At 46.5% G+C, this 27,371-nt stretch overlaps 1 long non-coding RNA gene across 2 annotated transcripts in view; it reads left to right on the top strand.

The window, feature by feature from the left end:
• LOC140429817 (uncharacterized) overlaps positions 1–27,371 on the top strand; it is a 332,392-nt gene that overhangs the window by 210,312 nt on the left and 94,709 nt on the right. For both annotated transcript variants that reach the window (XR_011949214.1, XR_011949213.1), the window contains exon 5: positions 7,245–7,555. This is a non-coding gene — a long non-coding RNA (uncharacterized lncRNA). The remainder of the gene's footprint in view (positions 1–7,244; positions 7,556–27,371) is intronic.

The raw sequence follows: 27,371 nt of genomic DNA, 5'->3' as shown, positions 1-27,371 counted from the left end.
ATATGACAAGTTCCTCATTCCAGGGATCATTCTTGTGAACCTCCCCTGGACCCTTTCCAAGGCCAGCATATCCTTCCTTAGGTACTGGGCCCCAAACTGCTCACAATACTCCAAATGGGGTCTGATCAGAGCCTACTCAGCCTCACAAGTACATCCCTGGTCTTGTATTCTAGCCCTCTTGACATGAATGCTAACATTGCATTTACCTTCTTAACTGCCGACTGAACCTGCACAAAATCCTTACGATGATCGTGAACAAGGACTCCCAAGTCCCTTTGTGCTTCGGCTTTCCGAAGCATTTCCCCATTTAGAAAATAGCCTATGCCTAAATTCCTCCTTCCAAAGTGCATAACCTCACACTTTTCCACATTGTATATCATTTGCCACTTCATTGCCCACTCTCCTAGCTTGTCCAAGTCCTTCTGCAGCCACCTTGCTTCCTCAATACTGCCTGTCCCTCTACAGATCTTTGTATCATCTGCAAACTTAGCAACAGTGCCTTCAGTACCTTCTTCCAGATCATTAATGCATATTCCCCAACTCATGAGAATGGACAGTGACTTGGCAGCCCTGTTGCTGTTCCAGTTTAATGATCTGTGTTACCTTTCCATCCTTCACTTATCATAGAATTTACTGTGCAGAAGGAGGCCCATCAAGTCTGCACCAGTCCTTGGAAACAGCACCCTGCCCAAGCCCACATCTCCACCTTCCCTGTAACTCAATAACCCCACCCAACCTTTTTGAACACGAAGGGCAATTTAGCATGGCCAATCCACCTAACCTGCACATCTTTGGACTGTGGGAGGAAACCGGAGCCCCCGGAGGAAACCCACGCAGGCACGGGGAGAACGTGCATACTCCGTACAGACAGTGACCCAAGCTGGGAATCGAACCTGGGACCCTGGAGCTGTGAAGCAACTGTGCTAACCACTATGCTACCATGCTGCCCCTTGCTGCTACCGTGCTGCCACTTAGAGCATGAAGTGCTGAAATGTAACTGCCTCAAAGAGGTGGCTAAATGACAATCAGAGAACTCAGATATAGACTGGGGTTGATTGGTTCTTGTGGCCAAGAGCCCCATGAGTCAAAGGTCTTCAGCTTCCAAAGTTTTACTGTTCCTAACGAGATTAACTCAAGTTTGAAAAACAAAGTGAATGTCGCCATTGGAGCTTGCTAATTTGACCTGGCAGTGTGCAGGACACAAGGTTGTTATAATATCAGTCTTATTTGATAGTAATACCTTCTTCGGGTTGCCTGCTTGTGATGTAGCGAGGAGCAACATTGCTGACTTAGTTGCACACTTGGGTGCCAAAAAATATCCAATTATCTTCTGGTCAGGGCAATAATGCAGAAAGATGATGCACAGAAAAGCATTACATTTGAAAAATTTAAACTTATGGGGATGAAAATATATTCAACTGCCGTTTGTGAGCTGTTTTAATTCTCTGCTTTTTTTTTACTAGCATGTGAATCATGGCTAGCAATATGCTTGAAAATTAACACTGCCTTCCACCTGCTGTTTCAGGAATAACCATATTCCAAAGCTGGCATTGTAGACTTTACTCACTTTACAGCATGCTTCTCATATACCATGCACGTAACAAATAAGAGCAAGAATAGGCTACTTCACTGTCTGCCATTTAATAACATCATGATTCATCTGATTGTGGTCTTACCTCTTCTTTCTTCACTGCTCCACATAACTCTCAACTCCCTTGTCGATCAAAAATCTACCCAACTCGGACTTGAACACATTCACTGACCCAGCCCCCTACTCCTCTCTAGTGTAGAGAATTCCAAAGATAAACAATCCTCTGAGAGAAGAAATTCCTCCTTGTCTCCCCTGACATGGGAGGGCCCTTATTTTGAAACTGTTTCCCCTAATGAAGGATTACAGTCTCTCCATATCCTCCCTGTAAAGTTTTCTCAGAATCAATAAGACAACCACCTCAGTAAATATAGGGCCAACCTGCTAAACGTTCCACACAAGACCCCCCTTTTATTCACCTTGTTCCTTTCCCATTAATAATTGCTCCAAGATTAGTTGCAAAGTGGTAAATGAAGCAGTGCTAGTGCTGGATGAAATTGTAAATGTCCGCACCTTTGAGGGAAGTACTGTCACCAGAAACAACCCTGCTACTTCAGGCACAGTTATATTATACAAGCTACTGGACTCTACAATCAAAAGTAATGTAAGTGAAGGACATTCTACCCAAGATAGCTCATTGCAAAATGTATCTGTATTTTGTTTGACCCATTAAGTGTGACTGTTTCAAACTTTCAATATTATTACAGTCAAAATGCATTTCTGATCATCTTTCCCCCAATTTCTCGCTTTCCAATTTTTGATTGGAGAGATCTGGAAGTAGGTGAAGCTCCAACCTCATGGAGAAGTCTAAATGTGCAAATACATGTTGTGAAGAAAGAGTAATAGTTTTAAGAAGCTGCAGACTCAAGTAAAGAATTTTTGGAGGATAGAAAATCCCCCAAACTCCGCTTGGATGCTGACCGCATTAAAAATAGATGGTGGTAGCGAGTAAAGGACCCTGAGAGCCATAAAAGGCAGAAACAGGGCTTGCAAGAAAAGAGATCCTTGAGGAAAGAAAGGACAACATTTAAAGAATTCAAACTCACCATGATGTTGGAAATCACAGGAGCAGCAGAAGCAAGATGAGTGGCAGACACAGAGATGTGACAGCAGTGAGCACAGGCCCAAAGTAGCAAGCAGCAACAGCAAGGCAGAAATAATTCCAGGGCTCAGACAAAACTTGGAATCAACACTACCATTGCCAGAACCACTTCAGAGTGCAGAAGGCTCGCAACAGACCCAGAGCTGGTACAACTGGAGAACAAATATCATAAGGTTCACAGAACTGCTTCAGGACTACACAAAAAGGATAAAAAATATTGGGTCAGCACACTACTTCATGCAGTTGGATCTATCACTGATGACATGGTGAGACTGCAACTTCGTACAAAGAAGTACTGCAACCTTGCGACTCTTATTTTAGATCATCAATGGTCTCTGGAGGCTGACGGGGATCATTGAAGGATGAGTTGATTCACAACAGAATTGTGGTTAGTGTCCTAGATGAGCCATTATCAGATTTCTTATAGATAAGAGAGGATTTAATACTAGTCAACGCAGGGATGATGGTGTGGCAAGTAGAACTGAGGAAACAGGATTGGGTGTTTGTTCTCGTGGAAGGACTGGTCCTGCGGAGAGGATCGAGTGAGACCATTCAGTTTGTAGGCCACACGAGGGAAAGCGCGCCAAATTCTGAGCCTGTCAAAATGGGGAAAAGCATGCCCCTGTCTCGACATCTTCAGTGTGACGGGGACAAATTGCACATGCAAGAAGAATATCCAAGGGAGTGGGGTGGGGTGCGTGTGTTGCAGGGGGGGGGGGGGGGGGGGGCAGTGGGAGGTGGTGCTGGACAGGGTGCCACAACTGTGGAAAAACAGGCTGCATCAAAACGGCTTGTCATCAGAAAACACCAACAACCTATAAGACAAGGGAGAACATTTTAAAATAGAGCCACATACAAGAAGTGGAAACATCACAAGGAAAGGAATTAACTTTCCTGGGGCAAGGTAAATGACACTGAAAGAAAGTATTGGAATATTGAACTCAAAGTATATGTACAGCCCACAGAGTTTCAAAATTAGACACAGGAGCAGGGGTTTCTGCCCTATCAGATGAAATCTAATGGCTCAAACAGATTATGTTGCAATCCTCATCTGGACCTGTTGAGACAACATTAAAAGTGCAATGCCAATCCAAAGTGAAGTTGAAATAAAAAGATTGAGAATTCGTCTTGCCTCTCTATGTCATTCAACATCAAGAGTGCTCTCTACTAAGCAGAAAGGCATGCATAACACTGAAATTATTCTATCAAGCTGCTGATGAGAGCCATAGCAGCACATTTCAAAATGAATTTCCAAGATTGTTTACATTCTGAGGGAACTTAAAGGGTGAGTTCAATGTTGCCGTACAAGTTCAGTGAAACTAATTAGCCTCTTTGCACCAAGGAAAGTCCCTCACCTCATCTTGAATCAAGACAAGTATGAAATTGAAAAGATGGAGCAGGAACTGTTTTTTCAATGGTCACCGTGACAACAAAATGGTGCTCAGGAACGGTTGAGGGCCCAGAGCCAAACGACTCGAGAAGATTCTCCGAGGATTTAACTCAATTAAACAAATCATTGGGAAGGGAGATCCATCCAATGGCCTCATGGGATGAGCAACTTGCAACTGGCAAGAGTACTTTATTTACAAAATTGGATGCAAGCTGGGGATTTTAGGATTTGCCTGTGGATCAAGAATCTAGACTGCTGACCACATTTATAACACCATTCATAATAATCTTTATTATTGTCACAAGTAGGCTTACATTAACACTGCAATGAAATTATTGTGAAAATCCCCGAGTCGCCACACTCCGGCGCCTGTTCGGGTACACAGAGGGAGAACTCAGAATGTCAAAATTACCTAACAAGCATGTCTTTTGGGACTTGTGGGAGGAAACCGGAGCACCCGGAGGAAACCCACGCAGACACGGGTAGAACGTGCAGACTCTGCACAGACAGGAATCTAAACGGGAATTGAACCCGGGATCTTGGCGCTGTGAAGCAACAGTGCTAACTATTATGCCACTATCCACTCTGGAAGGCTAGGAATGAGTAATATGTCATATGGATGATTTCCTCACACATGGCTCTACAAGTGAAGAGCATAATCAAAGGGTCAGAGCAATCCTGAATGTCTTAAAGGATACAGGTCCAACATTGAATGAAAAATGTGAGTTCACCAAACCTATGATCAAGTTTCTAAGTCACATAGTACAGGCCACTGGAATCACAGCTGATCCACAAGAAACAAAAGTTATCAGAGAATCTCCACAATACAGGAAAATAATTGAGCCACAAAGGTTCCTTGTGATGGTGAACCAAGTAGTCAAGTTCCTAGGAAATTTAGCAGAAGACAATGAACCCTTAAGACATCTTTTAAGGCAGGGCCAGCAGTTGTGTTGAATATGGACCAACAAAATGCTTTCAAAAGGATTAAACAACTTTTAATCTCTTCCAAAATCTTGAGACATTACAACCCAGAATTACCGGTCATAGATTTTTCAAAATTCATTCTTGGAATGTGGGCATTGTTGGCCAGACCAACATTTATTGTGTAAACCTAACTGCCCTTGAGAAGACATTGTAACAGCAAATGCAACATCCACAGGTGTGGAGCAGTTCTATTTCACATGCAGAGAGAGGGCAGGTCGTAGTCCAGTATACAATGCCTCTAGACCTGAATGGCACAGTGGCACAGTGGTCAATGGGCCAAATGGCCTCCTTTTACACTGTTGGGATTCTACGGATCACGAAACGAATCAGGACAATGGTATGCCACAATGTAAACAAAGCATTGGTAGCAACATGGGCATACAAAACATTTTTAGACTATGTCATGGGATTCGGTTTCAAAATTGAAACAGACCACCAGCCACTGGTCAACCATTTGCACATGAAAAATATTGCAAAGATGCCGCCAGAATTCAGCAGTTCAGATTAAAATTGGTGAGCTATGACTCCATCACAGAGTATGCGCAAGGGAAGTATCGAACAACAGCATACACGTTGTCATAAATACCATAAGAAGGAATTGAACAAAAGGTTTTAAACTTCATCGAGAAGATTGAAGCATATATATTCTTAATGACTCAGCATTTAACACCTACTGTGGGTGTGATTCAGTCACCCCGTAGCACCTTGTATGGATCCAGACGTAACAGCTGAAATGGGCAAGAGGCCAAATTAGGCTGCGGGCTAGGCTGATTGTGAGTCACCCAACTCGTTCCGCTGGCGTGGTCTGGATCACGCCTTGCTGGGCGAGATCCACAGCAATGCCTTTAAATTAGGCTAATGGCTCATTTAAATGCCCGGATTCCAGAGTCAACCGGCGCCAAGGATTCAACGGCCACGCGTGCGAGACCTCGCCAGGGTGCAGGTTCGTACTGGTCCACTCAAACATGAACCAAGCGTAACCGGACCTTGGGGATTCCCCTAGATAGTGGGGACGGGGCAGAGCAGTAATCCGTCACTCCCCGGCACCCTGGCATTGTCACCCTGGCACATCCAGGGTGACCGGGTGACAATGCGAGGGTGAAATACCCCGCTAAATGCACCCAAAAGTGGCCTTCAACATTTGTCTGCAGAATCGCACCCTACAAAAAAGTTGCAGGAAATACAGGAAGCTTCGAAATGAGATGAAGACTACCTCTAAGTCCAAGTCCAAACATATTGCTGGGAAGCATGGTCAGCATATTTTCTAAGTAATCCAACACTACAGCAGCACTTTAAATAGTACAAACCTGGCTTCACCAAGGTCAGCTTGGGATAGCAAAATGTCATGTGAGAGCGCACTAAACATGCTGGTGGCCAGGCATTATTCACCGTATAGAATAAATTATTTCCAACAGGCTTGGAACTTTGATCACAGTCACAGGGCACATGAGTTATCAATGCTGAAGCCCAATGAGCGATTGCGGGTCTGAGACCAACAGGGGGAAGGTACAATCATTGAAGAAGGTCCACAACCAAGATCATACAGGAGTGCTTCAGACCAGAGCGCCATAAGGAGAAACCGTAAGACTTTAATGTCACTGGAGAGGAAACCAATAGACACTTAAGTTTACTAACCAGAACCCGAGGAAGAAGGGAGTAGCACAAGCTCCACAATAATCCAGGAGGAGATCGCTCACACGGAGAGAAGAGAGAGTAATTAAGGAATATCCTCCACCTCCGAAGGAGATCAGAACAAGGAATCAGGTCAAGGCAGCCCAGAGAATAACCCTGTGAAATCTGAGACTTTTCAGGGAGGTGTAGCTGTGGGAGGGAGAAAGCCTTGAGGAAAGATGCATAGTTAAAGGTTAAAATCAGGAATAAACATGATGTTGGGGTACTAATGATGTCAAATCAACTGACTGAGGTGGAAGAGATATTTGGAAGGAGGAGACGTTCTGACCTCGTGCAGAAGTCCAAGTGCGTAAATCGGGAATAATGGTTTTATGAATAGATAATCCCAAAAATCTAATATGGGTGCCAATCACAGAGCGAAACATTTGCTATTTGCGAATTTTGTGAAATGATCAGCTAAACAAAAAGCAGATTTCCAATGAGATATTTCCACTGATTTGTAACCATACCTGCTAACGTAACCTGAGATTTCCATTGAATCCCAACAGTGCAGAAGGAGGCCATTTGTCCCATCAAGTCTACGCCAAACCTTCAAAGGAGCACCCTAACTAGGCCCGCTGACCCCATGAGAAGGCGGGGCCTTCATGAATAACCTCATGGTCAATCCACCTAACCTGCACATCTTTGGACTGTGGGAGGAAACCGGAGCACCCGGAGGAAACCCACGCAGACACGGGGAGAAAGTGCAAACTGTACACAGTCACCCAAGGCTGGAATCGAACCCAGGTTACTGTTGGCGTGCAGCAGCAGCACTAACCTCTGTGCCACCATGCTGCCCATAAAGAGTATGGAAGACATTGTGAGTATTGGATGGCTGAGGTGCTTTTGACTGTCTTTTGCTGCTACAGAGCGAGTGGAAGTACTGAATTGAGTGTAATCAGGGGAAATTAGAAACAATGCTGGATTCACAAGGGAGCAATGCTGGACTTTGACAAAGAGGTCTTTCTTCCAAGGGCAGGTTAAGTTCCACAACCTCAATCCAAAATTTGCAGGACAGCTTGGATTTTGGGTCTTAGCTTCCATTCAAATCAATGGAAATGAGAAGTTGGAGAGCTGTTTACAAGGTAGCCAGGCTTATGTAACCTTTTCTATATGATTGTCCATTCTCAAGTTTACTTCTCTTGTGTTGCAAAGAGGCAAAGTGAAAACTGAAACAAACACAAAGCATACATTTGCGCAAACAGCTTATGGACTGTGACATTCTGGCAAGCTCAGCTGCTCAGTTTAATTCACCCCTTGCAGTTTTGGGTTAAATGATTTGAACTCATACCGACAGATCCTTAACATTGACAATGCACATTAGCAATGCTGTCAGCAAAAAAGACAAGACTGGTGCCACCTAGTCTTAGCCCTGTCACTGCCAACCCCAATTCCAAGGTCCATTTCAATATGCATGGCAGAATTCCAGCAGCGAAAGCCAGGGAGAAACAACGAAAAGCAGCATAATTCATCGCCCAGATCACACGATGAGGGACATGCAGAAAAATGTGTTTCTTGGCTGCTAGTGGAATTTCTCCTGGTACAGCCAATAATAATTTTACTGGCTCCCTTCAATAAGCAAAATAAAACCCCAGCAGACTTCTGGAAGTTATTTTGGTGAAATGAAATGAAAGTCGCCAGAATCCCCAAGGTTGCTCCCCACTTTGAGATATACCTCAGATGAAGGGGCGAAGTTGAGAAGGCGGGGCCTTTATGAAGAATCTCAGTCGGTATGGGAACTTAACCCACGCTGTTGACGTCGCTCCGCCTCACGAACCAGCCATCCAGCCAACTGAGCTAACCGCCCCCCCGCTGCTAACTCACTTCAATGGTAACGATAAGTAATATATTCCAACTTGCCCAAAACATTGCTACCCCATCCCAACGCTCCCTAACCATCCCCTACCCCTCCTCGATCCTATCCTTGATGATCCATATGGGTTCTTTGTCTCAAATCTATCACATTTAAGAATTTGTTTTTCATTGGCATAAGTCTCTTTGGCATTGTGACTCTTTGCGGACATATCTCTTTGCCTACAACCTCCTAAAGTCTTACATCCCATCTTATACTCTCTGATCCTGCAACTCTATCTATGTGTGTTATCTGTTGTCCATCCACCTACTCTTCGGTGTGTCAGGCTTTCGTTACCTTGGCCAGACACTCCGAAGCTCCCTCCCTAAGCCTCTGCACCTCCCTACTCTCTCCCTCTTTGAAATCCTTCTTCAGTGCCATATTTCCAAACAATAATTGGATCATCACTCTGAACCCCTAAGCTCTTTTTACCTGCGTAGCATCTCAAAACATGTATCCATATTAAAGATGCTACATAGATTGTATTCAGGGGATGAAAGCGTTGACATAGGAAGAGAGATTGAGCACTTTGGGCTTATACTCCCTGGAGTTTAGAAGAATGAGAGGGGATCTGATCGAGGTATATAAAATACCAAGAGGGATTGATAGACCAAATGTTCCCCCTTATGGGGCAATTTAGAGTGAGAGGTCACAGATATAGGTTGAGAGGCAACAGATCTAAAACTTTGATGAGGAGGAACTACTTCTCGCAGAGGGTTGTGAATTTGTGGAACTTGCTGCCCCATAGTGCGGTAGAATTTAAATCATTAAATGGTTTCAAGATGGAGCTAGATATGTTTCTGATTTATAAAATGGGTGAAAGGGTTATGGGGAACAGGTAGGGAGGTGGGCCTGAGCCCAGGATGAGATCAGCCATGGTCTGATTGAATGACAGAGCAGGATCGAAGGGCTGAATTGCCAATTTCTGCTCCTAATTCCTATGTTCCTATTTACAGTGCAGAAATTGACCATTCAGCCCAACAAATCCCACCTGTTTTATTCAGGTTTATTTTCTGTCGCACAGCCGAACAGTTGACATCAGCTTAGTTTCTGGCACCAGAATTATACTGCCACCACTGTCTTTTCCTTGCAACATATGCAGTAAATTTCATCAAAATTGGTTGGGAGCCAAGGAGGCTTGGGGGAAGAGGATAGATCACTTTTTTCTTAAATAGCCCCGTGCATTCAGGAAATCTATTCAATTTGCCTTGTCAGCCATGATTCACTCAGTAACTTTCTCACCTGTGAATCAGACGGTCATGGGTTTAAGCACTACTTCAGAAACGTGGATACAAAAATCTAGGCTCACACTCCATTGCAGCACAAAACTCTAGGCTCTCACTCCATTGCAGCACTGAAGAAGCACTGACCCACCAGAGTTGTTTCTTTAAGATGTGACACTAAACTGAAAAGGTGTAATTGGGCTTAGCTGAGAGCTTATAAATCTAGTAGACTATTGAAATAGCTGATCTCAAGGGAAAACATTGCTCTGGCTCTCTGATCTCTTCTGTCAATTGCACAATGTTTATTTAAACAATACAAAGTCATTTTAAGTGTTTTGCAGTTTCTGCTACTGATACTTTAAAGGGTCTGGATGATTGACACTTTTTTGAGCTGGTCGTAAAAATTGGCATTATTCAGAAAGTGACCAGTTATCAATTAATTACTGTTTTCTAAAGTTTTTCTCACAATAATCTTTATTGTCACAAGTAGGCTTACATTAACACTGCAATGAAATTACTGTGCAAAGCCCCTAGTCGCCACATTCCGGCACCTGTTCGGATACACAGAGGGAGAATTCAGAATATCCAATTTATCTAACAGCACATTTTTTGGGACTTGTGGGAGGAAACCGGAGCACACGGAGGAAACCCACGCAGACACGGGGAGAACGTGCAGACTCCGCACAGACAGTGACCCAAGCCGGGAGTCGATCCTGGGACAGTAGAGCTGTGAAGCAACAGTGTTAACCACTGTGCTACCGTGTCACCCTCTTCTTACATAAAATTTACAGTGCAGAATGAGGCCATTCGGCCCATCGAGTCTGCACCGGCTCTTAGAAAGAGCACCCTACCCAAGGTCAACACCTCCACCCTATCCCCATAACCCAGTAGCCCCACCCATCACTAAGGGAAATTTTGGACACTAAGGGCAATGTATCATGGCCAATCTACCTAACCTGCACATCTTTGGACTGTGGGAGGAAATTGGAGCACCTGGAGGAAACCCACGCACACACAGGGAGGACATGCAGACTCCGCACAGACAGTGACCCAAGCCGGAATCGAACCTGGGACCCTGGAGCTGTGAAGCAATTGTGCTATCCACAATGCTACCGTGCTGCCCTAATTCATGATCTATTGTTACTATGGGGGTTATTGGTTCTTTATAGTGTCCAGTGAGTGAATTGGTATGGAAGTATCATGGTGGCATGGGAGAACGAGGGACCACAGGGTGGGGGCATACCTTGGCATGTAGGGCATGACGGATCATATAGGTTGGCTGGCGGTATAGTTGTGCATGGGGAGATGAGGAGGAAAATCTGAACTTACCTTTCATAATATTCCCTCATGCAGACCATGGTCCATGAAACCTCTGAGGTACCATCAACCAGCGCCCCCTGAAAAGCTGGCCCGACTCCATTAAAAATTGTGGAGGACTTGGACCTATCCCCTCAGTGGAACCAGCCATGTCAAGAATACAGGATCCCCTCCCTTAAAAGACTCTACTGAAAATCAGACACCCCAGAATGGGGTCAATAACTCCGGAATTAGGTCCCGGTTATCATTTCTACCCCTCGACAGATTCCCCTCAACTCCATGAAGACACAGGTCTATGTTTTTAAAATACATAATTGGTTGCATAGTGCTTTTGCACCTCCTGTGGTTATGAATGGGAGTTATACAAATGTAGGTATTTCTGACAGGCAAAACATTGCGCTCGTGGAGACAGAGTAAGGAAATAGATTTGCTCATCATTGTAAAGTGTGGGGATATTTGCTCGTGTAGCCCATCTATTCTCCCCGACACTCAATGAACTAATATTCTAATATTCAATTTTCTAATGTGAACTAATGGGGTGACACGGTAGCACAGTGGTTGGCACTGTTGCTTCACAGCGCCAGGGACCCAGGTTCGATTCCCGGCTTGGGTCACTGTCTGTGCAGCGTCTGCACGTTCTACCCGTATCTGCATGGGTTTCCTCCGGGTGCTCCGGTTTCCTCCCACAGTCCAAAGATTTGCGGGTTAGGAGGATTGGTCACACTAAATTGCCACGTGGTGTCCAAATGTTACGTGGGGTTGCTGGGTTACTGGGATAGGGTGGAGGTGTGGGCTTAGGTAGGGTGCTCTTTCAGGGGCCTGTGTTGACTCGATGGGCTGAATGGCCCACTTCTGCAATGTGATTTCTATGAATATTCGATTATCATCTTGGAAAATCTCCAGCTGGCGACTCTACAAATTGGATTGGTTTTCATTAAGACCAGGTAGATAATCGCCTGATGTATAAGATACTATGTAGCAAAAATGTGCATTTTTTTATTGTTTCCACGAACTGTGTTAATTAACTTGGTGTCAACATGACCAGGTTAAATCACACCAGTGACAGAAGTTGATCTCAGCAAATGGAGAGTAGAATGAAACTGTGACTGAACATAATTACAAATGATATGGGTTTGCACTGATTTGACCAGGGAAAGAAACATTAAAACATGCAAACAAAACACACAAAGGATTAGGAAAGACCAGTAACTTTTCAGGTAAAGAATACTTCTGAAAAATAAGGGATCAAACAGCAGAAATTGTAAGGTAGTTAATAAATAAATAAATAAGCTTTAATGAAGTTACTGTGAAAAGCCCCTAGTCGCCACATTCCGGCGCCTGTTCGGGGAGGCCGGTACTGGAATTGAACCCACGCTGCTGGCATTGTTCTGCATTACAAGCCAGCTATTTAGCCCACTGTGCGAATCCAGCCCATCTAGTTCAAAACGGGTTTTGAGCATATAATAATATAATAATCTTTAGGCTTACATTAACACTGCAGTGAAGTATCCCAGTCCTGGGTCACTGTCCGTGTTTGCACATTATTCCCATGCCTGCGTGGGTTTCAGCCCCACAACCCAAAGATGTGCAGGTTAGATGGATTGGCCATGCTAAATTGCCCCTTAACTGGAAAAAAAAAAATTGGGTACTCTAAATTAAAAAAAAACACACTGCAATGAATTTACTGTGAAAAGCCCCCAGTCGCCACACTCCGGTGCCTGTACGGGTACACAGAGGGAGAATTCAGAATGTCCAATCCACCTAACAGCATGTCTTTCGGGACTTGTTGGAGGAAACCGGAGCACCCGGACGAAACCCAACGCAGACATGGGGAGAACGTGCAGACTCCGCACAGACAGTGACCCAAGCCGGGAATCGAACCTGGGACCCTGGAGCTGTGAAGCAACAGTGCTACTCACTGTGCTACCGAATATGTGTAACTGCATGGGGTGTGGTCGCAAAGGCTAGCGAGCTCCAGCCAGAGGCTTCCACATGGGAATACAATATACTGCAAAACGAGAGATCGCGCTCAAAGAAAGTGAAGATTGGAAATTTGATGTCCCGGGCTACGAGCATTTGGGAAATGAAAAGAGGAGGTGTGGCATTATTGGTCAAACAACCTTTGAGGCCACTGCTGAGGGGATGAAGCAGAGCCTATCTGGTTAGAATTCAGAGACAATCAGGAAGTGTATTCTCCAGCCCACCAAAGGAGGTAGCATAGAAATTGTGCAGTCCCATTACAGAAAGGTGACCAGAAAATGACAGAAGGTGCAAAGATGACAGAGCTGTAATAATGGATTCCTTCAATGACCCAATTATTGGCTGCAGTATGATGGACCAAGAAAGAAAATAATTCTTTAAATGAATACAGGAGAATAATAATAATAATAACAATCCGTATTGTCACAAGTAGGCTCACATCAATATTGCAATGAAGTTACCGTAGAAAGCCCCTAGTCGCCACATTCTGGCACCTGTTCGGGTACACTGAGGGAGAATTCAGAATGCCCAAATTACCTAACAGCACGTCTTTCGAGACTTATGGGAGGAAACCGGAGCACCCGGAGGAAACCCACGCAGACACGGGGAGAATGTGCAGACTCCGTACAGACAGTGACCCAAGCCGGGAATCGAGCCTGGGGCCCTGGCGCTGTGAAGCAACAGTGCTAACCACTGTGACCCCAGGTTCTGGACACACCTATCGTTGGTAACATCTTTCCTGCATCTACCCTGTCTAGCCCTGTTAGAATTTTATAAGTCTCTATGAGAAGCCCCCTCATTCTTCTGAACTCCAGCGAGAACAATCCCAACCTAGTCAATCTCTCCTCATATGACAGTCCCGCCATCCCTGGAATCAGTCTGGTAAACCTTGTTCTGTGTCATCCCAGCCCAATAAGGAAGGAAGCAGTGCTCAATCAAACTTGGTGAATTAAATGCGGAAAATGGAGCATGTTTCAGTGGGAGATCATTTCGAGAACAATTATTATAATTTCAGGTTTAGAATAGTTATGAAAAAAAATCAAGGAACAATCAAGTAAAAAAAAACTTAACTGAAGGGACGGCATTTTCATTGAGTAGAAAGAGAAGCTTAGGTGAATTTGAATCCAAAATTGGTGGGCAAAAATGTAATTGAACAGTGGGACACCTTCAAAGATGAGGTGACTTTGGTGCCGATGTTATGAGCCAGGGTTTAGAGAACCTCAAAGTGTATCATGGAGTTCACCTGACCCACAACTTTTAATAGATTGTGGTATGGGGAGCACAGGGCCCACTCTACAAGACTGTTACTTCAGAAATGGACAAGTATTTTTTAAAACAATGTTTATTCTATGAACTCAAGTTAACCTTTCTAAAACAAATAGTGAACATCTTAGCAACCAGTAAATCAAATACACCCCCCAAAGAATACAACACTAAGTAATCTGTAAGCTGTCCTTTTCACACCCAGAAGACTTAACAAACCTTTAAACAGAAGCACATCAGGTTAAAGTCACTACTGTTATGAGTTTAAATCACCAGGATCGATTTACAGTCCTTAGATTACAGAGAGAGATTCATACACCTTCTGGCTGTGACTGCAGCTATCCAGCTCTAAAAATGAAACCAAAAAGAGCCAGACACACCCGAGCTTTTCTCAAAGTGAAACTAAATAGCAGAACTAGAGCTCAGCTCCACCCACACTCTGACATCACTGTAGTAACATGAGCAACCAAACATTTCTTAAAGTGACATTCTCATGACACAGAGTAAACACATTCTCACTGAAGGAATCGAATAATAGTCAAAGTGAGAATTCCCTGGATTATAAAATATAAATTATGAAATTGTTAACTGCTTAGTGATTAGAATGAAAGAGATAAAGATATTTAACATTGATAGTGCAACAGCACGGTAGCATAGTGGTTAGTACAGTTGCTTCACAGCTCCAGGGTCCCTGGTTTGATTCCCGGCTTGGGTCACTGACTGTGTGGAGTCTGCACGTTCTCCCCGTGCCTGCGTGGGTTTCCTCCGGGTGCTTTGGTTTCCTCACAGTCCAAAAATGTGCAGTTTAGGTGGACTAGTCATTCTAAATTGCCCTTAGTGTCCATAAAAGGTTAGGTTGGGTTACCGGGATAAAGGGGATCGGGTGGAGCTGTGGGGTTTAAGTCGGGTGCTCTTCCCAAGGGCCGGTGCAGACTCGTTGGGCTGAATGGCCTTCTGCTGCACTGTAAATTCTATGATTCTATGAACAGGGAATCGAGCTCAATACAGAAAGTACAGAGCAGATCAAATAAAAGAATACGGGGACAAAAGGAGCGAACATGAAAATAGAATAGCGATGAACATAAAAAGGAATCCAAAAGTCTTTTTTTGAGTATATAAATAGTAAGTATAAGCAGTCAAAGAAAAGGTACAGTCAGTAATGAACCAAAAATGTGATCATCTCGTGAAAGTAGCAGGCATGGTTGAAGCAATAAATGAATCTTTATCCTTGGCCTTCATGAGAGAAGAGCATGGGGCTAATGTACCAGTAAACGGAGAGGCAGTACTGACAGTGGATGAGATAAACATAGGTACAGAGCAGGTACTTAAAAATAGGGAGAGGGTTAACACAAGCAATAATGAACCAGTCAGCCAAATGGTGGGTGTAGAAAAACCTTTGGACAAAATTAATTGGCAATTGAGGAAGTGTTACCCAATAAATGAAAGACATTGTAGATTTCTTCAAGGCATCGTATGGTTGACTGACTTATTTGAATTATTTGACGACGTAACAGAATGTGACCTTGTGGGTACTGCTGTTGATGCTGTGTTTAGGAACTTTCAAAATGCACAGGACAAAGTACTACATAACATGCTTATTAGTCAAACTAAAGACCATGGGATGAAATGGATAATGTAAAAGTGGATCCAAAATTTGCTGATGGATAGAAATCAGTGTTTAATGCTGAGCACTCATCTGGTGTCATACTAGCAGGAGCCACTGCCTTCCCAGCGGCGCTGCAATTTATTTAAGGGGAAGCTGGGTTTGCTTTCCTTAGAACACTGAAGGTGACAAGTAGATTTGATAGGGGTGTTCAAAATCCTGAATAGTTTTGACAGAATAAATAAAGAGAAACTTTTTCCAGTGTTAGACAGGTTGGCAACCTGAGCACACAGATTTAAAACAATTGGATAAAGTACAAGAGGCCTTGTGAGGAATCTTTTTCAATGCAGTGAGTTGATGTGCGCTTGCCTGAAAGGATGATCTCTTGGTTTTTAATGTGCCAGCCTCATTGGTGTTCACTGGGTTTAGCACTCTGCACTTAGTGCTAATGTACTGTGTTAATACTGTTTACATTGTCTAATGTCTACACTCCCAGTGAATCTCCCAGTAAGTCACAGGAACTTTGCGTTCACGTCATTCTCCAATAAAAACCCTGCATTCCAATTGCATTGCTGCTATTTTGTGTTAACGTCGCCACACTCCTGAAATTTCCTGCCCAACTCCCAGCTTGCGAGAGCAGGGCCTCGGGACTTGGGCAAGGTGGGGAGTAGGCAATCTTGGAACATGTTTGTGACCATGTCTGTTTGACAGATTGTTTGCATAACTTTGCATTCTCCAGGAGCCAATCGATAACTTTAAGCGACAACTTGTTCCAGACGATGTTTATTTTCAATCTGTGACTCAAACCGTGTTCATATTCTTGGCCGTTTGTCAGTCGACATACGTATAGAGATGGCATTGTATGAAATGAAGGTTTGCCAGGCGTCTAGTAACTGTTAGACAGGAACAGATTGTCAGCACCAAGCTCATGCTATGCAACACTCAGTTATCAATTTTCCTTTCCATGGAGCCCTGCAATTTCTCATAATCTTAGATATTTCTGGAGAATAAGTCAGAATGAATCTCATATAGAAACAGCAGGTTGGCCCTGTTGTGTTTTATTTTGCAGCAACTACATCTCGTATCTGGTATTCAAAGTGAGCTTTGCCTCCCTTGTTTATGAGAGTACATATGTTGATTTCACAGGCTACCAGTTACCACTGCTGTTACTTTTTCACACTCCATTAGCCCCATGTTCTTAGCACTCTCGCTCACATCACAAACCATTGCGCAGCCGCTTCTTCAGTAAGACATTAACCTTGGCAATAATTTCTCCAGGGACAGGTTTAGCTCCAAAGCAAAATAAGACAGTACATGTGTCCCAAACCATGATTGAAAACCTCACCGAGTGCTGCAAATTTATCTTACACGGCGCGCGAGTCAATTGCATCGAATTTCTAATTAAGGGACATACACTGGCAAGATAACAAGATGTAAAAATAATTGACTTATTCTTCATGTGTAAATGGCGCTGGTCTGGTATGAATACTCAAAAAATGATTAACATTCTGCGATCCCAAGTTATCCAAAATGTTTTACAAACTAATCAATGAAAGCTTTTGTCTGCGAGAGTCAATGCTCACATTTGTTCTGTGAGGCAAGAACTACGGAGGACCAAAGCATAGCGATTGTGTTGTATTTTTGTTCTGTACAGCTGTATGTCAATGATACATGTTGACATTGCAGCCTGGGGCTTTCCAACTGGTGCAATCGATTTATCCGGCAAAGAACCAGTGGTGTTGGATTGGGAAATAGACGCAGAATACAGTATTGTTGGACTGCCGTCCGTTTTAACCTGCTTCGCTTCCCAATCTAATTTCCTATGGCCAGAGAAGTTGCCTCAAGATCCTGCCCTTGTGAAATGGCCATCCAGGGTTCCTCAGCACTGTACATTTAAAGAGCCCAACTGATTTAAGTTGTGAAATTGACTAAAGCCATAGGCCTGAAGACTCACAAACTTACTGTACCACCCCAGCTGTAGAGAGGAGGGAATCCATCCCCAACTGTTGGTTCTGCTGACCGACCCAACCATAGTTTACAGGATCAAGCAAGATACATAATGCCAAAGGGTGTCTATTCAAATATTTGTAAATCTGGGACATCCATAATTGTGCGTGTGTGTGTGGGTGAGGTGAGGGGGGGTGGTTGGAGTTGTTGGTGAAGCAAAGTGCAATGATGACTAGGTACAAAGCAGAAGCCTAATATATTATTTATTGTTGGCCTCTTGTCAGGAAGGCTAGGGATTGCAGAGCTGTTTGTCGACCCCACTTTGTAGAAGTCAATATTTTCCTGCTTCTTTGACTGTGCTAAAGACTCAACAATAGATTGTTATGGTAAAATAACAAGGCTTTATTTACGAAACGTCCGCATGCAGTATTGGCAGTAAGTTGAGGTCGGAGAGCAGTTACTACCACTGCTGATTTCTACTCAAGTCTGCGCTTTTACAGAAAATCAGTTCAGTATTTATACATTATCATTATCAAGATTGCGTGTCTACAGCTTAGTCAGGAATTCGATTGGAAATAGAAACGTAAGCAATGTCATGAAACAAGCATGACCTGTTGATCGTCTCGGACTCTTTGTCTCATCCCTCATACCATTATCTTGTCCTTTGATAGAACATTAAAAGGTCAGAGGAGACTCATCCATCCTTTATCTTGTCTTATTCACACCGCCCTGGGTTATGATGAGTTAGCCTTATCAGAAATTACAGAGGTCAGGCATTTTGGAATAGCTTGACCTTCTCTGATCTTATTCGTGCTTTAGGTTACGCGGAGTCAGCCTTATTGGTCTTACAAAGGGGTCTGGTATTTTGAAATGGCTAGGTCAGCTTTTCTTACATTGTACCGAATAGTTGACCAGTTTTCCCATCATGCCATTACTTAATTTGTACAACATCACAACTTCTTCCATCCCAACGTACTGTATGAAAGATTTTTGTTGACAAATATATGAGGCACATAAGAGGCATGAACAGCTGGAGATCAGGCAGATGACCCCCCCCCCCCCCCCAGCCCATCAGTCCCATCTCTTTCTCATAGGTCAGATTGCAAGGCCCTGACCAAAGCCATTGTCCGCTGCTGCTCCCAAAGCAAATCTCTCTGTATGTTTCTGTCGGGAGATGTGCTAGCATTAGACACCTACCTAATTTCTCGAGCTTGTCTGTGTTTGCCTACCTCGACCAACACTGACAGTTTACCCTAGCCTCTGAAGAATTACAGGGACCACATTCCAACACAGCTTTGGCATTTTAGAAAGTCACTAGTTTTGCAAACTCTGCCTCTCCAATAACTCTCCTGGCGTGGAAGAGATGGTAAATCTGGAGCCTGTTCACCTGCTTAGATGATTCAAGGACCATGGCTCCCTCCCTTTTTTTTTTCATTTGTTATGGGAATGTGGGTGCCGCCAGATGGGCCCTAATTGCCCTTGAACTGAGTGGCTTGCTCGGCCAGAGGACACTTAAGAGTCAACCGTATTGTAATAATAATAATTGCTTATTGTCACAAGTAGGCTTCAATGGAGTTCCTGTGAAAAAAACCCGAGTCGCCACATTCCGGCGCTTGTTCGGGGAGGCCGGTAAGGGAATTTTGTTGGTCTGGAGTCACATGTAGGCCAGACCAAGCAATGGCAGATTTCCTTCCCTGAAGGACATTAGTGAACCAGATGGGATTTTATGACAATCAACAACGGTTTATGGTCATCATTAGACTTTTAATTCCAGATGTTTATTGAATTCAAATTTCACCATCTGCCATGGTGGGATTTGAACCCAGGACCCCAGAGCATTTTCCTGGGTCTCTGGATTACCAGTCCAGTCCAGTTATAATACCACTACCCCGCTGCCTCTCTGTAACCCCTCCCCGCCTAACAACCTTCTGTAAAATCTATATTTGTGTCCTTGCTTTTCTTCTCTCTGTTGACTGGTGACGGTAGCATGGTTGTTAGCACAATTGCTTCACAGCTCCAGGGTCCCAGGTTCGATTCTCGGCTTGGGTCACTGTCTTTGTGGAGTCTGCACGTTCTCTCCGTGTGTGCGTGGGTTTCCTCCGGGTGCTCCGGTTTCCTTCCACAGTCCAAAGATGTGCAGGTTAGGTGGATTGGCCATGCAAAATTGCCCTTAGTGCCCTAAATTGCCCTTAGTGTTGGGCGGAGTTACTGGGTTATGGGGATAGGATGGAGGTGTGGGCTTGGGTAGGGTGCTCTTTCAAAATATGTTTAAATTCAGTAATTTTATCCAGAGTCTTCCAACAAACATAAAAAATAGAAAGATAAATCTGGAATTTGTTTTATTAATATGCATCCTCGTTTGAGTCCTGTGTCTTAACAAAGTCAGCTAATTTAATTACATTGCACTCTCAGATGTAAAGATTTGCTGCAAGCTATTCCTGCCCAGGTCTCTCCTGTTCGTCGGTTTTCTCTTCAACAGCATCTATGTTCAGCGCTCTTAACGTGCCAAACTTAGAATTCGCAGAATAGTGCCAGTGTTAATGCTCCACACAAACCTCCTAGTTTACTTCATCTCATTCTGTTCAATCTTTCCTCTCATCCTTGAACATTGTTTCTGCGCTTTCCACTGTGCCTTCCTATCTTTCTTACGATACGGGGACCAGTACTGTGCGCAGTTCCCCCATTGTGAGCAGACCAAGGTTCGATAACAGGTTTAACATAACTGCCATGATATACATCAGCATATCATGGTGCGATCACACACACACCGACACACTGATGGACATACAGTAGGACGAACCAGCATACACAACATCGCAGCCAATCACCAGTGAGAGCACACGCACTATAAAGACAGGGGACACCAGAGTTCCCGCTCATTCTAGCAGCAGCCAGCTCAGAGCACAGAGCTCACAGCCTGCCTCTCAGACATTCACCATGTGCTGAGTGCCTCACCTAGATAGTGATAGGACAGGGTCCACAGATAAGCTGGTAATGCACGTACCCAAGCTTACAGTATGTTATTACAGTTGAGTTGTTAATAAAATAGAGTTACACTATCTCCAGCCGTGTTGACCTGTTTGTAGACCAGAACACCCAACACGACATGGTTCCAGGAGTGGACGCATACTAGCCCCTGTGAGACCTACCTGCAACTTATCAGCAATCCGCCATCCTGCAGCATGGAGAACATCAACCCGCCGCCGCCGCTACGCATCGCTGGCAATCTCGGGGTGTATTGGAAGTTTTTTAAACAGCGCTTCCAGCTCTTCCTAGAGGCCACAGACAGGGAGAATGCATCAGACACCAGGAAGATTGCCCTTCTTCTCTCCACGGCAGGGCAACACGCCATCCACATCTTTAACTCCCTTACATTCACGGACGGCGAGGACAAAACCAAATACAAGACGGTGCTCCTAAAATTTGATGAACACTTCAGCGTCGAAGTTATCGAAAGCTTCGAAAGGTACCTGTTCCAGCTGTGCCTGCATGGTAAGGACGAGCCTTTCCAGTCTTATTTAACACACCTCCGCATCCTCGCGCAGTCCTGCGGCTATGGGCCCACCTCTGACTCCATGATACGCGACCAGATAGTTTCTGGGGTCATGACGGACACCCTGCGCCAGCAGCTACTTAAAATCAAGCAACTCGCCCTAGCGACGGCCATCGAGACCTGCGTCCTGCATGAGAACGCCACCAGCCGGTACTCACACATCCAGGCGGCTGAAACAGCGTGGCAGTGGCCCCACGAGGCGGAGCGGGTCCAGACGATCGAGTACCTCCCGGCCCGGAGGAGGGCGGCCATTTTGCGCGCTTTCCGAGACCTCCCACGCTTGTACGCGCCAAAAGAGGGGACGTTGAAGCGGAGGAACGCGGTGCGCAGCGCAAGACCACACCGCGCATGCGGGGTGGCGCAACGAACGCACTGACGTCATGACGTGCGGCAACTGTGGCTCCGCCCATTTAAAGCGGCAATGTCCGGCCAAAGCGCGACAATGTCTACGCTGTGGCAGGCTTGGCCACTATGCTGCCTGCTGTCGAGCACCTCAGCCTGCCAACTCGCAACAGTTTAACCAGCCTCGCAGAAATATTCGGGCAATTCTACCCACGTTCAACGAGTCCAATCCTGACATCATACAGACCAGTGACACTGAGGACAGGGAGCCTTTCCGCATTGCTGTCATCAACAAGAACAAGCTGTCCCCGAGTCGAACGCACCAGCCGCTGTCGGTGCACAGCATTGATCCGGACGACGAGTGGTGTGCCACCCTGACGGTCAACCAATCCCAGATCACATTCCGCCTGGACACGGGTGCTTCGGCAAATCTCCTCGCATGGTCAGCATTTCAAACCCTGAGGGTCAAGCCAGCAATTCTCCCATCCATCTGTCAACTGGTCGACTATAATGGAAACGTCATCCCCGCCACGGGGTCGTGCCAACTCGAAGTGACGCACAACTCGCGTAAAGCCATCCTACCCTTCGAGATTTTGGGCTCTTCAAAGGACTCTCTGCTCGGCGCACAGGCGTGCAACCTCCTCCACCTTGTTCAGCGAGTACACTCTCTCTCTCCAGAAGGCACGTCTAACTTCCAAGATGCGGAATTCAGAGCGCAACTAAACTTAATCCTCTCTCACAACCAGGATGTTTTCGAGGGCACGGGTACACTGCCCTACACATATAAAATCCTGCTCAAACAGGATGCCACCCCGGTAGTTCATGCATCTTGCAGAGTCTCAGCACCCCACAAGGACCGCCTCAAGCAGCAGCTGCGGGACCTTCAGGACCAAGGAGTGCTTTCCCGGGTGACGGTGCCAACTGCATGGGTCAGCTCCATGGTGTGCGTCAAGAAGCCTTCCGGCGAGCTCCGGGTCTGTATTGACTCAAAAGACTGAAATCGCAATATAATGAGAGAACATTACCCTGTACCCAAACGTGAGGAGATCACGTGCGAGATGGCTCGGGCAAAAATATTCACCAAGCTTGATGCCTCAAAGGGCTTCTGGCAGGTTCAATTGGATCAGTCCAGCAGGAAGCTGTGTACCTTCAACACTCCATTTGGCAGATACTGCTACAATAGAATGCCATTTGGAATCATATCGGCCTCTGAAGTTTTCCATTGCATCATGGAACAGATGATGGAGGGCATCGAAGGCGTGCGCGTCTATGTGGACGATATCATTATCTGGTCTACCACACCGCAGGAGCATATCAGTCGCCTCCAACGCGTCTTTCAACAGATATGGGACCAGGGCCTGCGCCTTAACAGAGCCAAATGTTCATTTGGCCAAACCGAGCTCAAGTTCTTGGGGGACCACATCTCCCGGTCGGGTGTGCGGCCGGATGCCGTCAAGGTGGCAGCCATCACGGCTATGCAGAAGCCGACAGACAAGAAGGCGGTGCTACGCTTCCTAGGAATGGTCATCTTCCTGGGAAAATTCATCCCTAACCTCGCTTCCCACACCACAGCTCTCCGGCACCTTGTCAGGAAGACAACTGAATTCCAGTGGCTTCCCACCCACCAGCGTGAATGGGAGGAGCTCAAGGTCAAGCTTACCACCGCCCCGGTACTGGCGTTCTTCAATCCTGCAAGGGAGACGAAGATCTCGACTGACGCCTGCCAATCCGGCATTGGGGCGGTCCTCCTGCAAGAGATGATGCCTCATCATGGGCCCCTGTCGCCTATGTGCCACGTGCCATGAGCCCCACAGAGCAGCGCTATGTGCAAATTGAGAAGGAGTGCCTAGGCCTGTTGACTGGCGTTGACAAGTTCCACGACTATGTGTATGGCCTTCCCCAGTTCACTGTGGAGACCGACCATCGCCCGCTGGTTGGCATCATCCAAAAGGACCTTAATGACATGACATTTCGCCTCCAGCGCATTCTGCTCAAATTCCGGAGGTACGACTTCCAACTTGAAAACACCCCGGGTAAGGACCTGATCATAGCAGACGCTCTGTCCAGGGCAGCCGACATCCGTCCGACCCAGAGCGGTTCGTCAACCAAGTCGACGCACATGTAGCCTTCACTTCTGCCAATCTGCCGGCCACTGATGAACGCCTTGCCCACATTCGCCATGAGACTGCGGCTGACCCCCTTCTGCAACGTGTAATGTTCTACATAACGGACGGGTGGCTCAAGGGACAATGCCCACAGTTTTACAACATTCGGGACGATTTGGCAGTCGTGGATGGTGTCGTCCTGAAGCTGGAGCGCATTGTGATCCCACACAGCATGCACTGGCTTGTCTTAGAGCAACTGCATGAAGGCCATCTCGGCGTTGAGAAGTGCCGACGGAGGGCCCGAGAGGCTGTGTACTGGCCGGGAATAAATGAGGATATTGACAACACTGTGCTCAATTGCCCCACCTGTCAGCGGTTTCAGCCGGCACAACCACGTGAGACCCTTCAGCCCCATGAGTTGGTCATGTCCCCCTGGTCGAAGGTGGGCGTGGACCTGTTCCATGCGCTCGGCAGGGACTACATCATCATCATCGACTACTTTTCCAGCTATCCAGAGGTCATACGCCTGCACGACACCACGTCATCGGCTGTTATCTGGACCTGTAAGGAAACCATTGCTCGCCACAGCATTCCGCTCACCATGATGTCAGACAATGGCCCCTGCTTCGCGAGTCAGGAATGGTCTTCCTTCGCTAGTGCATACAACTTTGCACACGTGACGTCCAGTCCCCTGCACCCTCAGTCAAATGGCAAAGCAGAGAAGGGCGTCTGCATAGTGAAAAGGCTCCTCTGCAAGGCTGCTGATGCAGGATCTGACTTCTGCCTCGCCTTGCTGGCCTATCGCTCAGCCCCACTGTCCACGGGCCTATCGCCGGCCCAACTGCTTATGGGTCGCACCCTCAGGACCACTGTGCCATCCATTCACGTCCCAGACCTCGACCATGCTCCGGTACTTTGGCGGATGCAACAAGAGCGTGAGCAACACAAGGCGGCTCATGATACTCGGGCGACTGATCTTCCTGCGCTGGTGCCTGGGGATCATGTCCGCATACATTTTCCAGAGAGTGGCTGGTCGGCAATCGCTGAGGTTCTTAGACAGGTGGCTCCCCGCTCGTTTCTGGTTCGTTTGCCTGATGGCTCCATTCGCCGCCGCAATCGGCGTGCCCTTCGTGTGCCTCCACACTCGCTACAAAATTCTGCACCGGGGCCACGTCCTCCTGTTGTCCCTGACATGGACTTTGTTGAGCTTACGGATATCCTGCCTCCTCCTCACTCGACCGCGGCCCGGCCCATTCCTCAGCCGGTGGATCCTGAACCACCCTTGAGGCGGTCAACCCGAATCCGTCGCCCACCCCAAAGACTTGATTTATAAACCTTGCACTATTGGACTCACTGACTTGTTCTGCCGTGCTGTTTAAGAGTTTTTCATCGTTTGTCAATAGCATTTGTTTCGTTCTTGGTGTAACATCGTTTTCCTCTGCACCTGGCACCTTCCCGTGTATATAGCATAGCCACATGTACATATTGATGTAAATAATGCACACACATGATCAGACACACTCACTACACTTGATTTATTCTCATGTCGGCACATATTCTTTGCGAAAAGGGGGCATGTCATGATATACATCAGCCTATCATGGTGCAATCACACGCACACACACTGACACACTGATGGACATACAGTAGGACCAACCAGCATACACAACATCGCAGCCAATCACCAGTGAGAACACACGCACTATAAAGACAGGGGACACCAGAGTTCCCGCTCATTCTAGCAGCAGCCAGCTCAGAGCTCACAGCCTGCCTCTCAGACATTCACCATGTGTTGAGTGCCTCACCTAGATAGTGATAGGACAGGGTCCACAGATAAGCTGGTAATGCACGTACCCAAGCTTACAGTATGTTATTACAGTTGAGTTGTTAATAAAATAGAGTTACACCATCTCCAGCCGTGTTGACCTGTTTGTAGACCAGAACACCCAACACGACAATAACCTCTCTGCTTGTCAGTTCGATTCTTCCAGAAATGAACCCAATGTTTTCTTTGCATTTTATGGCCTTAATCAATATTGTTGCTTTTAATGATTTGTGAATATATTCTGGAATTGTGACAGCACTTTGGCACATCGTGTCTGTGGCAGCTCTCCAAACAAGCAGTTCACTCAGTGCCATTTCACCTGGCTTTCTCCTTGTAACCCTGCGCATGCATTCTTTCCAGATACCAATCTAGTTCCCCCTTGAATGCTTCAGTTGAACCTGCCTCCACCAGGCACCCAGACAGCGCATTCCAGATCCTAACCACACACTGCGTGAAAAGGTTTCTCCTCGTGTCCCCATTGCACCTTTTTCCAATCTCTTTAAATCCGCGCACTCTCATTCTCGATCCTCCTCCCAGTGGGAACAGCTTCGCCGCCCCCATTCTATCCAGACTTCTCATGATTTTTTATGCTCCTATCAAATCTCCTCTCAACCTTCCCTTCTCCAAGAAAAACACTTCTAACTTCTCCAATCTATCTATGTAACTGAAGTTCCGCAACCCTGGAACCATTCTTGTGATATTTATCTGTACACGGTCTCTAATGTCTAGACATCTTTCCGAAAGATCGCCCCCCCCACCCTCCGCCCCAATTTGGTGTTGTCCACAACATTTTTAAATTAGTCTTCTGGGGCGGGATTCTCCCGCAATCGGCCGGGCGGGCCGTAGCGGCGCCAAAGAGTGGTGTGAACCACTCCAGCGTCGGGCTGCCCGGAAGGTGCGGAATCCTCCGCACTACCGGGGACTAGGCCGGCGCTGGAGTGGTTGGCGCCGCGCCAACCGCCAACGAAGGGCCTCCGCCAGCCGGCACGAGTTGGCACATGCGCAGGAGCGCCAGCGTGTTCTGGTGCATGCGCAGAACCGCTGCCGTGATTCCTGCACATGCGCAGGGGGTTTCTTCTCCGCGCCTGCCATCGCGGAGCCATACACAGGCCAGCGTGGAGGGAAAGAGTGCCCCCACGGCACGGGCCCACCCGTGGGGGCCTCCCTGGGGCCAGATCCTCCCGCGCCCCCCCCCCCCCCTCCAAGGACTCCGCAAGCCGTCCTCAAAGCCATTTTACGCCGGTTTGGACCTTGTTTAATCCACGCCGGCAGGACTGGCCGAAAACAGGCGGCCGCTCGGCCCATCGGGGCCTGGAGAATTGCCAGAGGGGCCACTGCCAACGGCCTCCGACCGGCGCGATACCCCGCCCCCACCCAAAAGCCGGCGCCGGAGAATTCGGCAGCCGGCGCCGGAGCGGCGGGGCGGGATTCACGCCGCCCCCCCCCCCCGGCGATTCTCCTAACCGGCGGGGGTCGGAGAATGATTTCTAAGTCCAATTTGTTTATCTGAATGGTGAACAACACCAGTCTCCGTTTCACTCCCTGTAGAACAAAACCTCCCACCTTCCGCCAGTCTAAGTAAGCATCTTTAACTCCTAACCTTAGTTTACATATTGAAGCCAGCAT

Source organism: Scyliorhinus torazame, chromosome 9 (genome assembly GCF_047496885.1).
Source record: "Scyliorhinus torazame isolate Kashiwa2021f chromosome 9, sScyTor2.1, whole genome shotgun sequence".
Lineage (NCBI taxonomy): Eukaryota > Metazoa > Chordata > Chondrichthyes > Carcharhiniformes > Scyliorhinidae > Scyliorhinus > Scyliorhinus torazame.
Note: the sequence above shows the minus strand (reverse complement) of the source record. Positions and strands in the feature narration are given on the sequence as shown.